A 13,141-nucleotide genomic window follows, 5' to 3' on the forward strand; every position below is an offset into this window, starting at 1 on the left:
AGGAGAAACCTCTCACTTAAGCTGGTGTTTAAATTAGAGCTAGACTGAAAGCTGGATCTTCAGTTTCTGCCGAAACTGAATTTGTGACTCAAGTTGGCTGTTCAGTTTCAGCAGAAACAAGCTGCACCCCCACACAAACAAAAAAAAAAAAAAAGAGAAACCCTTCTCCTGAATCTCCCTCCCTAGTGGGGGCTCCACTCTCTCTGCCCATCCCCACCTGTAGACCCTGTCCCCTACCTTAAGAAGCCAGCCCTGGTGGTCTAGGGGCCTCTTCAGGAACAGGAACAAACTCCACTCATTCCTGCCCCATGCCATTGCGCCATCAAAGTGGCTGGCTGGACTGCCGCAGGATGTCCTGGCAGCCATTTTGCAATTAAAACCAGCACGAGCGGGGTTCGTTCCTGCCTCTAACGAAGCCAAGAGTCCACCAGGGCTCGCTTCTTAAGACAGACCTATGGGTGGTCAGGCAGATGGGGGGGGGGGGGGGGGGGGGAGGGCCAGCATTTTGAACTGGAACCAGCATGGGCAGGAGTGAGTCTTCCAATAAGCTGGTGTTTGAATGCCGAGTTCTCCATGCTATTCACTACCCTCCACCCCCCAAGCTCGGCCTTCTTCAATGCTGTTAATGCACAGTCGATTTGCTCTCTCAGCATAAGATTCATAGACAGAAGGGAGGGTGACACCTGGAAGGAAAAGAAAGATATAGCACTATCAACAGGTTTGGGAAGAGTTGACAGTGAGGGGTATTTCACTTCAGCAAAGACCTGAATCAATGTAAGCACTTCCTTACGGTTTCCTCTGTTGCTCGCTTACTATTTCCAGGGCTCGACAAATCCCAGGTACCAAGGATGCCATGGCAACTAGAAACTGGGATTTTCATGGCCCTTTTGAAAAGGTGTTTTGTTGCAGCCACTACTGCAACCAGAGCAGGAGCTTCCTTCTCCCTGTACAGCGTGGCCCTGAGTCTAAGCCACGTGGTACAGGAACTTTTATGCTGGTTTTGCAAGACGTCAGAACTGGAGGCCAATGTGAGAGATTTATTTTATTTTTGTTACATTTGTACCCCGCACTTTCCCACTCATGGCAGGCTCTGTGCGGCAGGCAATGGAGGGTTAAGTGACTTGCCCAGAGTCCAAAGGAGCCGCCTGTGCCGGGAATCGAACTCAGTTCCTCAGTTCCCCAGGACCAAAGTCCACCACCCTAACCACTAGGCCACTCCTCCAGAACTCCTCGTCTCAGACTCAACAGTGCTGTGTGGTGCAGGGAGAAAGAAGTTCCTGCATGAACAGCAAAACCTGCTGCTTTGAGTTCTGATGGGGGGAAAAGTCATCTGCTCCAATTACCTTATCCAGAACACAGTTAGTTCATTAGATGCATGGTGGGCGGTGATGGTCAGTTTGGACTGACGGGGCACAGTAAACCCAGGGATATACCCACGGGACAGGCCTGTTACCGTATCTATCAGCAAGTATTATACTGACTTTGAATCTTCTATTGCAGAAGGAACTAAAGAGTAACAGCAGCAACTGTCAAATCCCTCCCCTTCTTTGCTCTTTTTCTCAGAAGTCAGTGGCTAGGCCAATGTGCCATTAACCCTGTGGCCACAACTCTTAAATCCTGAGCTGTAGCGAACGCTGACAAACACGAGGGAGGCAGGGGGAAGGAGCTGGGGTCAATATCCATTGCTCTTTTCAATCACACGCTCCCTTCCCCTCCACTTTTCAGATGCCCAGCTATTCAGTAGAGAACCCCAGAAATACTGCTGACATGGCCTACGTGTCACCATATAAATGATGGTCAGGTGGGAGAACCAGACCTGACAGGCTAAGCAACAAAATGCCAGATGTGGCCCCAACCACTTCTATCTGTGGCTTTATTCCTGTGTAAAATGTGAATTTTAAAAGTACTGCCGGAGAATCCAGAAAATCCAAAAATTCAGACTGACCTCATCCGTGAGCAGTCCGGATTTTTGGACTTCTACTGTACATCTTTATTCTGAGAGAATAAATACAAGCCGTAAAAAATGGCCCTTTTGTATTAATGGTCACGTAAGAATGTTGCTTTTAGCACGCTCATTAAAAATAAGATTTATCACTTAAGCCAGTGGCTCCCAAACCTGGTCCTGGAGGCACCCTAGCCAGCCAAACTGCTTTAAGTGAGCTGAAATATGATCTTATTTCAACAAGCCAAATGCAAGGCATACTGCTGAATTTGCGGACAACCCTAGGTATACAATATTACAGTAATCTTGACCAGTTAACACCATGGCCTCAACTACTTTCAGAAAATGCATTGCTGGAAGCAAACGTCGCAATCTACTCAAAAGATGAAGTTTGAATCAAGTGCTGAATCCGCATACAATGGAGGCCATGCATAGAAATCGATCTCTTGCATATTCAATGAGGAAATCCTGAAAACCCAGCTGGCTTTCAACCCACAAGGACCGAGATTGGACATACTGGTCTAGAGAAAACCAGGGGTCAGATAACAAAATCCTGATTGCTCTTGGCTTGTTTTGTCTGCGCCACCAAAAGCAACACTGTTTCTTCAAATGCCAGAACAGCAAAGTAAAACAAAGCATGAGGTCACCAGCTGAGGGACATGCTCGTTTTATGTATTCAAGGTTTAAACTTTTCATAATTGTAAAATCTGACAGAAAACGACATCTGCCACCCACACATTTCACAAGAAGCAACCTCCCAACAAGTTACAAAAGTTAAGAGTCAAACATCCCTCACTCCACCCATCTAAGCCCCAACTCCTTCACAAACTCCATTCCTCCCCCATCAACATATGCAGCTAGCACCACCTTTGTCTCTAAATTTCCCAACTGCAATCTACTAATAGGATAGGAGGCAGTCTAGCCAAATGTATTCACAGAAAAGCTTTGTAAAATACATGAAGGAGAGTAGCCTAATGCCTGGAGCAGCAGGCAGAGAACCTGGGAAACCAAGGTTCAAATCCTACAGGGACTCCCTATGATGTTGGGAAAGTCCTCTGGAGACAGGGAAATACCTAGAGTATGTGAATGTAACTCACCTCAAGTTACTACTGAAAAATGCTTGATTTATGGCAATATGAACAAGCCCTTTAAACAGGTTTAATTTCATAATTAAATGTATATTATAAAACTGTCTCAGTACAGCCCTGTAACTTTTAGTAGAAATATAAACATTTAATAAACTGATGCCTGACCCACATTTGGTGTCAGCTGGGTTTTTGTTTTGTCTGAAACAGTTTTCAAAGCAACAGCCTCCGATGGGCTCTGTAGCAGATAAAGAAACTTCAGACTGCACAGAATACAGCAGCCAGATTGATATTTGGAAAACCTAAATCTGAAAGTGCCAAACCCCTTCGTGAAAAACTGCATTGGCTCCTCACTAAGGAATATATTGCCTTCAAGGTTTGTACTCTTGTCCACAGGATTATTTACGGTGAAGTTCCTGGATATATGTTAAATCTCATAAATCTACCACCTAGAAACAGTGCCAGCCTATCCCGTACTTACTTAAAACCTGCATTATCCAAACTGCAATGGACTTAAATACAAATCATCTTCTGCATCCAGTTTTTCTTACATAAATAAACTGTGGAACGCACTGCCTAAAACCGTGAGATCCATCCATAACCATCTTAACTACAGGAAACTACTGAAAACCAACCTGTTTAAGAAGGCCTACCCTCCTGACCGAAATTAACGTTACTCTTCCTTGACATAGCAAAATATGGACGGTATTTGACTTCTTTCACCATTCCCTTTGTTCCTTATACTATGTCTCTATACTATTTCTATACTATGTATTTGTATTATTGAACCAGAGTCTACTTCTTTGGTATTGTGTAAGCCATATTGAGCCTGCAACTAAGTGGGAAAATGTGGGATATAAATGTGTATTAAACAAATAAATAAAATATCAAGACTGCCCTATTGCCCAGACTACTGCTGTGAACTGTGCTATGCCAAAATGCTTTGCTGCTGCAGTTGCAGACAGAACTTTCAGGCCTCTGCTCCAAACAGGATGTGCCTATCACAGTGCTTTGCACCCTACTGACAGCTACAGGTATAAACAGGGCCGCCGAGAGACTGGGCCTGGGGCAAGGCTGCCCCCCCCCCCCCGAGGCCGCCGCTCCCCTCTCCACCCCCCCCCCCGAGGTTGCTGCCGCTCCCCCCTCCACCGGGCCGGGCCCCCTGCATTGAAATCACAGCGCCTCTCACTTCCGTGTGAAAGCGCTGCACCTCCCTTCGGCCCTCCTTCCCTCCTTGTGTCCCGCCCTCATGGAAGTTACGTCAGACGAGGGCGGGACACAGGGAGCGAAGGAGGCCCGAAGGGAGGCGATCTGCTGCCCTGCTGCGCTTTCACATGGAGGTGAGAGGCGCTGTGATTTCAATGCAGGGGGCCCGGCCTGGTGGCAGATGGTCGACGATGGAGGGCGGGTGGGACTGTGGTGCCGGGCCCCCCTTGGAGGCCCGGGGAATTTTGTCTCCCACTGCCCCCCCTCCTCGGCGGCTATGGGTATAAATTGGACTTGTGAGCCTAGACAAGAAAGTAGTTTTCTGTGACAAGTGTTTGAATTGGACATTTTGGTGTGAACGGTCTCCCTGACGCAGTTTTTCAAAACATAGTCCATGTCAGGGACCCAACACATCATATTTTGAATATTTAAGATTTTGCATTTGTTACATTTGTATCCCACATTTTCCCACCTGTTTGCAGGCTCAATGTGGCTTACATAGTACCGTAAAGGCATTTAAACTATTAGTCCAGGTTAAGTGTTGCTTTGCTCAATATTTTTCTATTTGAAATGGTTTCACTGAAAACATTGTGCACTTTGGAAGACTTCACTATAAGTTATGTTTTTTTTTTTTTTTGAAGTTTTGCAATTTAAAAAGCAATTCAAAAACAGTTTTAAATGATTTGCAATGGTTTAGTGCAATGATTAAAACTTCTGAGAGATGCTGTTTTAGCTCTCACTAATTATGAGCACTTAAAAACCTTTTTATATATTATACTTGATCGCTTTAATACTAGTTTGGGGGATTTTCTTTGAAGGCAATCTTGTGATTTTTTTTCCCTCTAATTACAGTTTATTTATTATCCCCCTGTGTTTTGAGGAATCACAGTGTAACAGCAGGAGTTACATTCAAAGACTCTGAACCAATGGGAATTAACTTATGAGCTTTTGGAGGAAGTATAAAACCTAAGAACAGGGGAGAAACCATGCCTTTCCTTTCACAAAGGGAACCCAAGTGGCTTCTAACGCAAATGTAACACTTAAGTTTTGCTTGCTGATGTAGTAAACCAGACCTGTCCAAGCTCAACTCCTCGAGGGCTGCAAACAGACCAGGTTGTCAGGATATCCCTAATGAATATGCATAAGAGATCTCTACCCTCATCTCCCCTTACGCTCCTACCCGTAACCGCCGCTCACAGGACAAATCCCTCCTCTCAGTACCCTTCTCCACCACCGCCAACTCCAGACTCCGCCCTTTCTGCCTCGCCTCACCCTATGCTTTGAATAAACTCCCTGAGCCCATATGCCAAGCCCCCTCCCTGCCCATCTTCAAATCCTTGCTCAAAGCCCACCTCTTCAATGTCGCTTTCGGCATCTAACCATTGTACCTCTATCCAGGAAATCTAGACTGCCTCAATCTTGATTGACTGCACTTTTTGCCCTTTAGATTGTAAGCTCCTTTGAGCAGGGACTGTCCTTCTTTGTTAGTCTTAGGATAGAACCTCTGTCCACGTGGGTGTTGGCTACAGACCCCCAACACAATTAGAGGAACTAGATAAAGATCTGATTGCAGATATTCAAAAATTAGGAAAGAAAAAAGAGGTTCTGTTGATGGGAGATTTCAATCTGCCGGATGTAGATTGGAAGGTTCCGTCTGCCAAATCGGAAAGAAGTAGAGAGATCGTGGATGCTTTCCAAAGTGCTCTGCTCAGACAGATGGTGACGGAACCCACGAGGGAGGGAGCGATGCTGGATCTGGTGCTCACAAATGGGGATAGTGTGTCAAATGTCCGAGTGGGTGCACACCTGGGAAGCAGTGACCATCAAACGGTTTGGTTTGATATAACGGCTGAAGTGGAGGGCGGCCACTCTAAACTCAAAGTCCTGGATTTCAAGCATGCTGACTTTAGTAAAATGGGGGAATACCTGAGGAAGGAGATGATGGGCTGGGAGGACGAACATGAAGTGGAAGGGCAGTGGTCCAGGCTGAAAGAAGTAATAAATAGGGCCACAAACCTATAAAAGCAAGAGAAAAAGGAAACCGATATGGTTCTCCAAGCAAGTGGCTGAGAAAATAAAGGCTAAAGAGTTAGCGTTCCAGAAATACAGAAAATCTCAAGAAGAGGAACACGGGGAGGAATACCGGATGAAACTGAAAGAAGCCAGGAGAGAGGTACGTCTGGCGAAGGCGCAAGCGGAAGAACAAATGGCTAGAAATGTAAGGAGGGGCGACAAAAATTTCTTCAGGTATATTAGTGAAAGAAGAATGACTAAAAAGGGAATTGTGAGACTAAAAGATACAGCGAACTGCTATGTTGATAATGATAAAGAAAAAGCCAATTTGCTAAATAGATTCTTTTGTTCTGTTTTCACTGAAGAAAATCCTGGAGAAGGACCGCGAGGGACTGGCAAAAGTACACCTGAGAATGGAATGGATATAGCACCGTTCACGGAAGAGAGTGTGTATCAACAACTTGGAAAGCTAAAGGTGGACAAAGCCATGGGACCGGACGGGATCCACCCCAGAATACTGAGGGAGCTCAGAGAGGTTCTGGCGGGTCCTCTTAAAGATTTGTTTAATAAATCCTTGGAGACGGGAGAGGTTCCGAGGGACTGGAGAACGGCGGAGGTGGTACCTCTTCACAAAAGTGGTGATAGGGAAGAAGCTGGAAACTACAGGCCGGTAAGCCTCACTTCGGTTATTGGAAAAGTAATGGAAGCCATGCTGAAGGAAAGGATAGTGAATTTCCTAGAAGCCAATAAGTTGCAAGATCCGAGACAACATGGTTTTACCAGAGGGAAATCGTGCCAAACGAATCTCATTGAATTCTTTGATTGGGTAACAGGAGAATTGAATCATCGAAGTGCTATAGACGTAATCTACTTAGATTTTAGCAAAGCTCTTGACACGGTTCCCCACAGGAGGCTCTTAAATAAACTAGATGGGCTGAAGATAGGTCCCGAAGTGGTGAACTGGATTAGGAACTGGTTGACGGACAGATGACAGAGGGTGGTGGTAAATGGAGTTCGCTCGGAGGAGGGAAAGGTGAGTAGTGGAGTGCCTCAGGGATCGGTGCTGGGGCCGATTCTGTTCAATATATTTGTGAGTGACATTGCCGAAGGGTTAGAAGGTAAAGTATGCCTATTTGCGGATGATACTAAGATTTGCAACAGAGTGGACACCCGGGAGGGAGTGGAAAGCATGAAAAGGGATCTGAGGAAGCTAGAAGAATGGTCTAAGGTTTGGCAATTAAAATTTAATGCGAAGAAATGCAAAGTGATGCATTTAGGGAGTAGAAACCCACGAGAGACTTATGTGTTAGGCGGTGAGAGTCTGATAGGTACAGAGGGGGAGAGGGATCTTGGGGTGATAGTATCCGAGGATCTGAAGGCGACGAAACAGTGTGACAAGGCGGTGGCCGTAGCCAGAAGGTTGCTAGGCTGTATAGAGAGAGGTGTGATCAGCAGAAGAAAGGAAGTGTTGATGCCCCTGTACAAGTCGTTGGTGAGGCCCCACCTGGAGTATTGTGTTCAGTTTTGGAGGCTGTACCTTGCGAAGGATGTTAAAAAAATGGAAGTGGTGCAAAGAAAAGCTACGAGATGGTATGGGATTTGCGTTCCAAGACGTATGAGCAAAGACTTGCTGACCTGAACATGTATACCCTGGAGGAAAGGAGGAACAGGGGTGATATGATACAGACGGTCAAATACTTGAAAGGTATTAATCCGCAAAAAAATCTTTTCCGGAGATGGGAAGGCGGTAGAACGAGAGGACATGAAATGAGATTGAAGGGGGGCAGACTCAAAAAAGATGTCAGGAAGTATTTTTTCACGGAGAGGGTGGTGGATGCTTGGAATGCCCTCCCGCGGGAGGTGGTGATGAAAACTGTAACGGAATTCAAACATGCGTGGGATATGCATAATGGAATCCTGTGCAGTAGGAATTGATCCTCAGAAGCTTAGCCGAAATTGGGTGGCGGAGCAGGTGGGGGAACAGAGGTTGGTGGTTGGGAGACGAGGATAGTGGAGGGCAGACTTATACGGTCTGTGCCAGAGCCGGTGATGGGAGGCGGGACTGGTGGTTGGGAGGCGGGAAATACTGCTGGGCAGCCTTGTACGGTCTGTGCCCTGAAAAAGGCAGGTACAAATCAAGGTAAGGTATACACATATGAGTTTATCTTGTTGGGCAGACTAGATGGACCATGCAGGTCTTTTTCTGCAGTCATCTACTATGTTACTTGTACAGCACTGCACAACCCTGGTAGCGCTTTAGAAATGTTAAATAGTAGTAGTAGTGGCCATGCAAATCTCTCTCATGTTACTTCATTAAAGATATCCTGAAAACCAGGCCTGTTTGCAGCCCTTGAGGACTGAACTTAGACAAGTGTGCAGAACTTGTATGTCAATCAGGATACAAAAAAAAAAAAAGCACCAGGGGATATTCAAGCATTGCAAGGCCATGAGTTCTTTATTAATAGACTAGCCGTTAAGCCCGTTAAAACGGGCGAGATTTGTAATTCTCACCTCCATGTCCAGCAAACCTCCTCTCTGCCCTGCCCTCCCCTCCATGTCCAGCAGCCCTCCTGCATCCCCTGGCCTCCCCCTGTCCTCAAACTCTGCTCTCTCCCCTGCCCTCCCCCCATATCCAGCAACCCTGCTCTCTCCCCTGCCCTCCCCCATGTCCAGCAACCCTCCTCTCTCCCCTGCCCTCCCCCCATGTCCAGCAACCCTCCTCTCTCCCCTGCCCTCCCCCCATGTCCAGCAAACCTGCTCTCTCCCCTGCCCTCCCCCCCATGTCCAGCAGCCCGCCTGTCTCCCCTGGCCTCAAGCTCGTCCACCGACCCCTCTCTCTCCCCTATATCCAGCAACCCTCCTCTTTCCCTTGGCCTCCCCTCCCACACCCTGCTCGCTCTCTCCTGCCCTCCCCCCTGTCCAGCACCCCTCCGCTCTGCCCTGCTCTCTCCTCATGTCCAGCAACCTTCCTCTCTCCCCCCTGCCCTCCTCCCATGTCCAGCTACCCTCCTCACTGCCGCTCCCTCCCCCCTCCGTGCCGGACCCCGTGCAGGCAGCTTCCACATGGAGGTGAGAGGCGCTGTCATGTCAGTGCAGGGGGTCCGATACGGAGGGGGGGAGGGAGCAGTGGAGGCGACGACAACGTCGGGGATGGGGGGAGGGTGGAGGTGGTGCGCCGGTGATGTTCCTTTCCTTCGTCTCCAGGCTCTCCAGCGGCAGGCCAGCAGCGTCCGTTTCTGTCTCTGTTCCGCCCTCTGATGTGACGCGAGGGTGGGGACAGAGGGAAGTCTCTAGTGTGCATTTACGGGTGAGTCGGTCACTTATCATTTATATGTTTGATCTGACACAGGCTGTGTTTCGGCATCAAGAGCCTGTGTCAGGGGTCAATGAGATCAGTCTATTTACAATATTGAGAGCCAACTTGAAGATGCCAGTGCGTAATGATGCACTTTTCCTCCTTGTTGAAGTAATTCTTCTAATCAGTTTCGGTTTGCTGAGCACGCTTCAAACAAGCAGCAGTCTCATTACTATTCATTTTAACCTGCTGTGTGCTGGTGTCTAACACAAGGTTTTGTGCAGGGTTCACTTCTGTGCAAAACAGTTTTTTTGCATCATGCACCCAGGAACTTGCGCCAGACATCTCACTAAATGCATCAGCTCCAGAGTGCTCTAAGACAAAAGATCTGGTCATGGGGAGACTGAATCCTAAAACCTTAGTCAGGGAAGGCAATGTGGTTGCGGTTAGGGCTCTTCAGCTTATAGAAAAGGCGGCTGAGGGGAGATATGATAGAGGTCTATAAAATAATGAGTGGAGTTGAACGGGTAGATGTGAAGCGTCTGTTCACGCTTTCCAAAAATACTAGGACTAGGGGGCATGCGATGAAGCTACATGTAGTAAATTTAAAACAAATTGGAGAAAATCTTTCTTCACTCAACGTGTAATTAAACTCTGGAATTCGTTGTCAGAGAATGTGGTAAAGGCGGTTAGCTTAGCGGAGTTTAAAAAAGGTTTGGATGGCTTCCTAAAGGAAAAGTCCATAATCCGTTATTAAATGGACTTGGGGAAAATCCACTATTTCTGGGATAAGCAGTATAAAATGTTTTGTACATTTTTGGGATCTTGCCGGGTATTTGTGACCTGGATTGGCCACTGTTGGAAACAGGATGCTGGGCTCGATGGACCTTTGGTCTTTCCCAGCATGGCAATACTTATGTACTTAAGTTGCTAACAACTGTAAAGTGGGCACAGCACTGAAGGCTGCAAGCGGTGATATTGGTGACTGCCAACTATTATTTTCTCTGCAGGTTTACCCTCCCCACTCTGCTTTCCACCACGGACTCATGGTATGAATATTCCCATTCAGTCAAAATACTTGAGAGTGAACCTTGACAACACAATTTCCTTCCGTAAACGGATTTCTAATGTGGTCCAAAAATGTTTCTTCACTCTAACTCTATTCGCCCTATGATTGAAACTTTCTCTTTTAGGAATAAATCTTCTTCCTTGTTGAATCCAAATTAGATTATTGCAACTCCTTAAACCATAGGTTGCAACTCACTCAGATTAGAAGAATTCAGTTAATTCAAAACACTGCCATTGCAAATTATTATTTGGTAAAAAGAAATTTGACCATGATTCACCTCTATCTTCAACAGGGGCGGACTGACAGTGCTCTGTCCCCCCCCCCCCCCCCCAGTGACTGTGCCCCTCCATCCGCAAACCCCCCTCCCCGCACACCAGTGGCCCTCCCTGGTGCTACCTTGGGGACCCTCTAGCGCTGGCGTTTGCTTCTGATCATCTGCCTGTCAGGGAACACTAGTAATGCCTAAAGAAGAATGAATTACAAACACCACTGGGTTTAAGGACACAGTAACCCTGTTGACACCTGATAAGAGAGAGAAACACCCACTGAGAGATACTAAAGGCTCAATAATCATTCTAAAGTAACCATATCATCCAAGCTCAGAGGAGAGAGACATAGGATATCTAATAGAAACTTTGATACACTATCGTAAATAGCAAGGAGTGGTGTTTTATCTCTGCTACTAAAGGTATGAAAGATGCTGGAGTTGGAAGTGAGTGGTCAGGTTTCTTTAATGAAGTGTTATGATCAATGTTGTAACCAATTTACCCTAATTCTGTGGACAATTTGCCTCAGCTGCAGGAACAAAAAGGAAGGCACAACTTGTCAGGCAAGCATGCACCAGCTTGCTCTGGGAGTGGGAGCCTGCTACTACGACCTACTGCTCGATGGCGTGTTGAATTGAGACAGAATACAACAAAACAGGGGGAGGGCAACCTGAGGCCTGCCACTGAATTTTAGGCAGCCCACGAGACCATAGGGGAAGCATTTACAGAAAACATTAAACCACAGTTTTGGCAATTTTAAATACATTATTTCTTTCAGAATAGTCACTAGCAGTTTGCTTCCATCATTTTAAGTTAGATTTACATTTATTATCAAAGAAGGTCCATAAAATTTCTGGTTCTGACATTATGTAATGTTGGCACCAACTAGGGACAGTACCGACATTCATGTGGCCCTCTGTGCATCAGGGCCTCCGAGAGACTGGGCCAGGACCACCCCTGCCGCCTCCGAGGTTGCCACCACTCCCCCCCCACTGCTCCCCTCTCCACCCCCAGAGGTTTCCGCTGCCGCTCCCCCTCTCCGTCCGCCACCGGGCCGGGCCCCCTGCATTGAAATCGCAGTCTCACCTCCGTGAAAGCAGCGCTGCAGGCAGCAGAACCCCTCCCTTCGGCCCTCCTTCACTCCTTGTGTCCCACCCTTGCGGAAGTTACGTCAGACGAGGGCAGGACACAGGGAGGGAAGGAGGGCCGAAGGGACGTGTTCTGCTGCCTGCAGTGCTGCTTTCACGGAGGTGAGACTGCGATTTCAATGCAGGGGGCAGACGGTCGACGACGGAGGGCGGGTGGGACTGGGGCGCCGGTGGGGAATTTTGTCCCCCCTGCCCCCCTCTCTCGGCGGCTATGCCGTGCATAATAAAGTTTGCCCACCCCTGCAACAGATCAATGCTGCAGGAGGTAAAGACTTTCCAGTCGCATCTGGATTGTTGTTTGTTACATTTGTACCCCGCGCTTTCCCACTCATGGCAGGCTCAATGCGGCTTACATGGGGCAATGGAGGGTTAAGTGATTTGCCCAGAGTCACAATGAGCTGCCTGTGACTGAAGTGGGAATCGAACTCAGTTCCTCAGGACCAAAGTCCACCACCCTAACCACTAGGCCACTCCTTCACTCCACAATACTACTACTACTTATCATTTCAGCTAAGGATGGATTGGGAGGGGAGGGATGGATTGGGTAGCAGCTGTACTCTGCTTGCTGACTGTTTACTCTCGCTGAGCTTTCTGCTTGCATTTTATTTTACAAGACAATATATACAAGATATCCATCAGAGGACAGGGTCTGTCTGCAGCAGCAGCAAGCTTACCAGAGATAACTGTCTCCCAGGATGCGGGAGAGGGAGGAAAAGAAAAAGGAACTGAGATTTTCCTGTATCAGAATTAAATGTGAGATTTTGGAAACACCCCACTGTTTACAACTGTACATCAAAAATCTGTTTTCCAATATGCTTTTAAAAAAGTAATACGCCACAGCAGTGCAGAACGGCTGCCTAGATGTTGAGATGGGGTTAGTTTAAGAGATCAGTGTTTAAGGCTGCCCCTGCCATGTCCTTCCCACACATATCCGTAGCCTGTCACAAGGCCATAGGGAAAGAGACCACCAATAATTTCCCACCACACAATACACATGAGCTGATCGCTTCATACCATTGCAACTCATTAAAGCGCTGAATGCCACTTCAGCAGGTGAACAGGCTCATCAGTCCAATGACCAGAAGACTGAGCACTAAACCCAACTCACACCTCCACC

The 13,141-nt window shown here is 47.3% G+C and overlaps 1 protein-coding gene across 1 annotated transcript in view; it reads right to left on the reverse strand.

Moving 5' to 3' along the window:
- The window catches only part of IGF1R (insulin like growth factor 1 receptor), a 665,430-nt gene that overhangs the window by 35,896 nt on the left and 616,393 nt on the right, over positions 1-13,141 (reverse strand). The window lies entirely within an intron of this gene.

This window comes from Microcaecilia unicolor, chromosome 1 (genome assembly GCF_901765095.1).
Source record: "Microcaecilia unicolor chromosome 1, aMicUni1.1, whole genome shotgun sequence".
Lineage (NCBI taxonomy): Eukaryota > Metazoa > Chordata > Amphibia > Gymnophiona > Siphonopidae > Microcaecilia > Microcaecilia unicolor.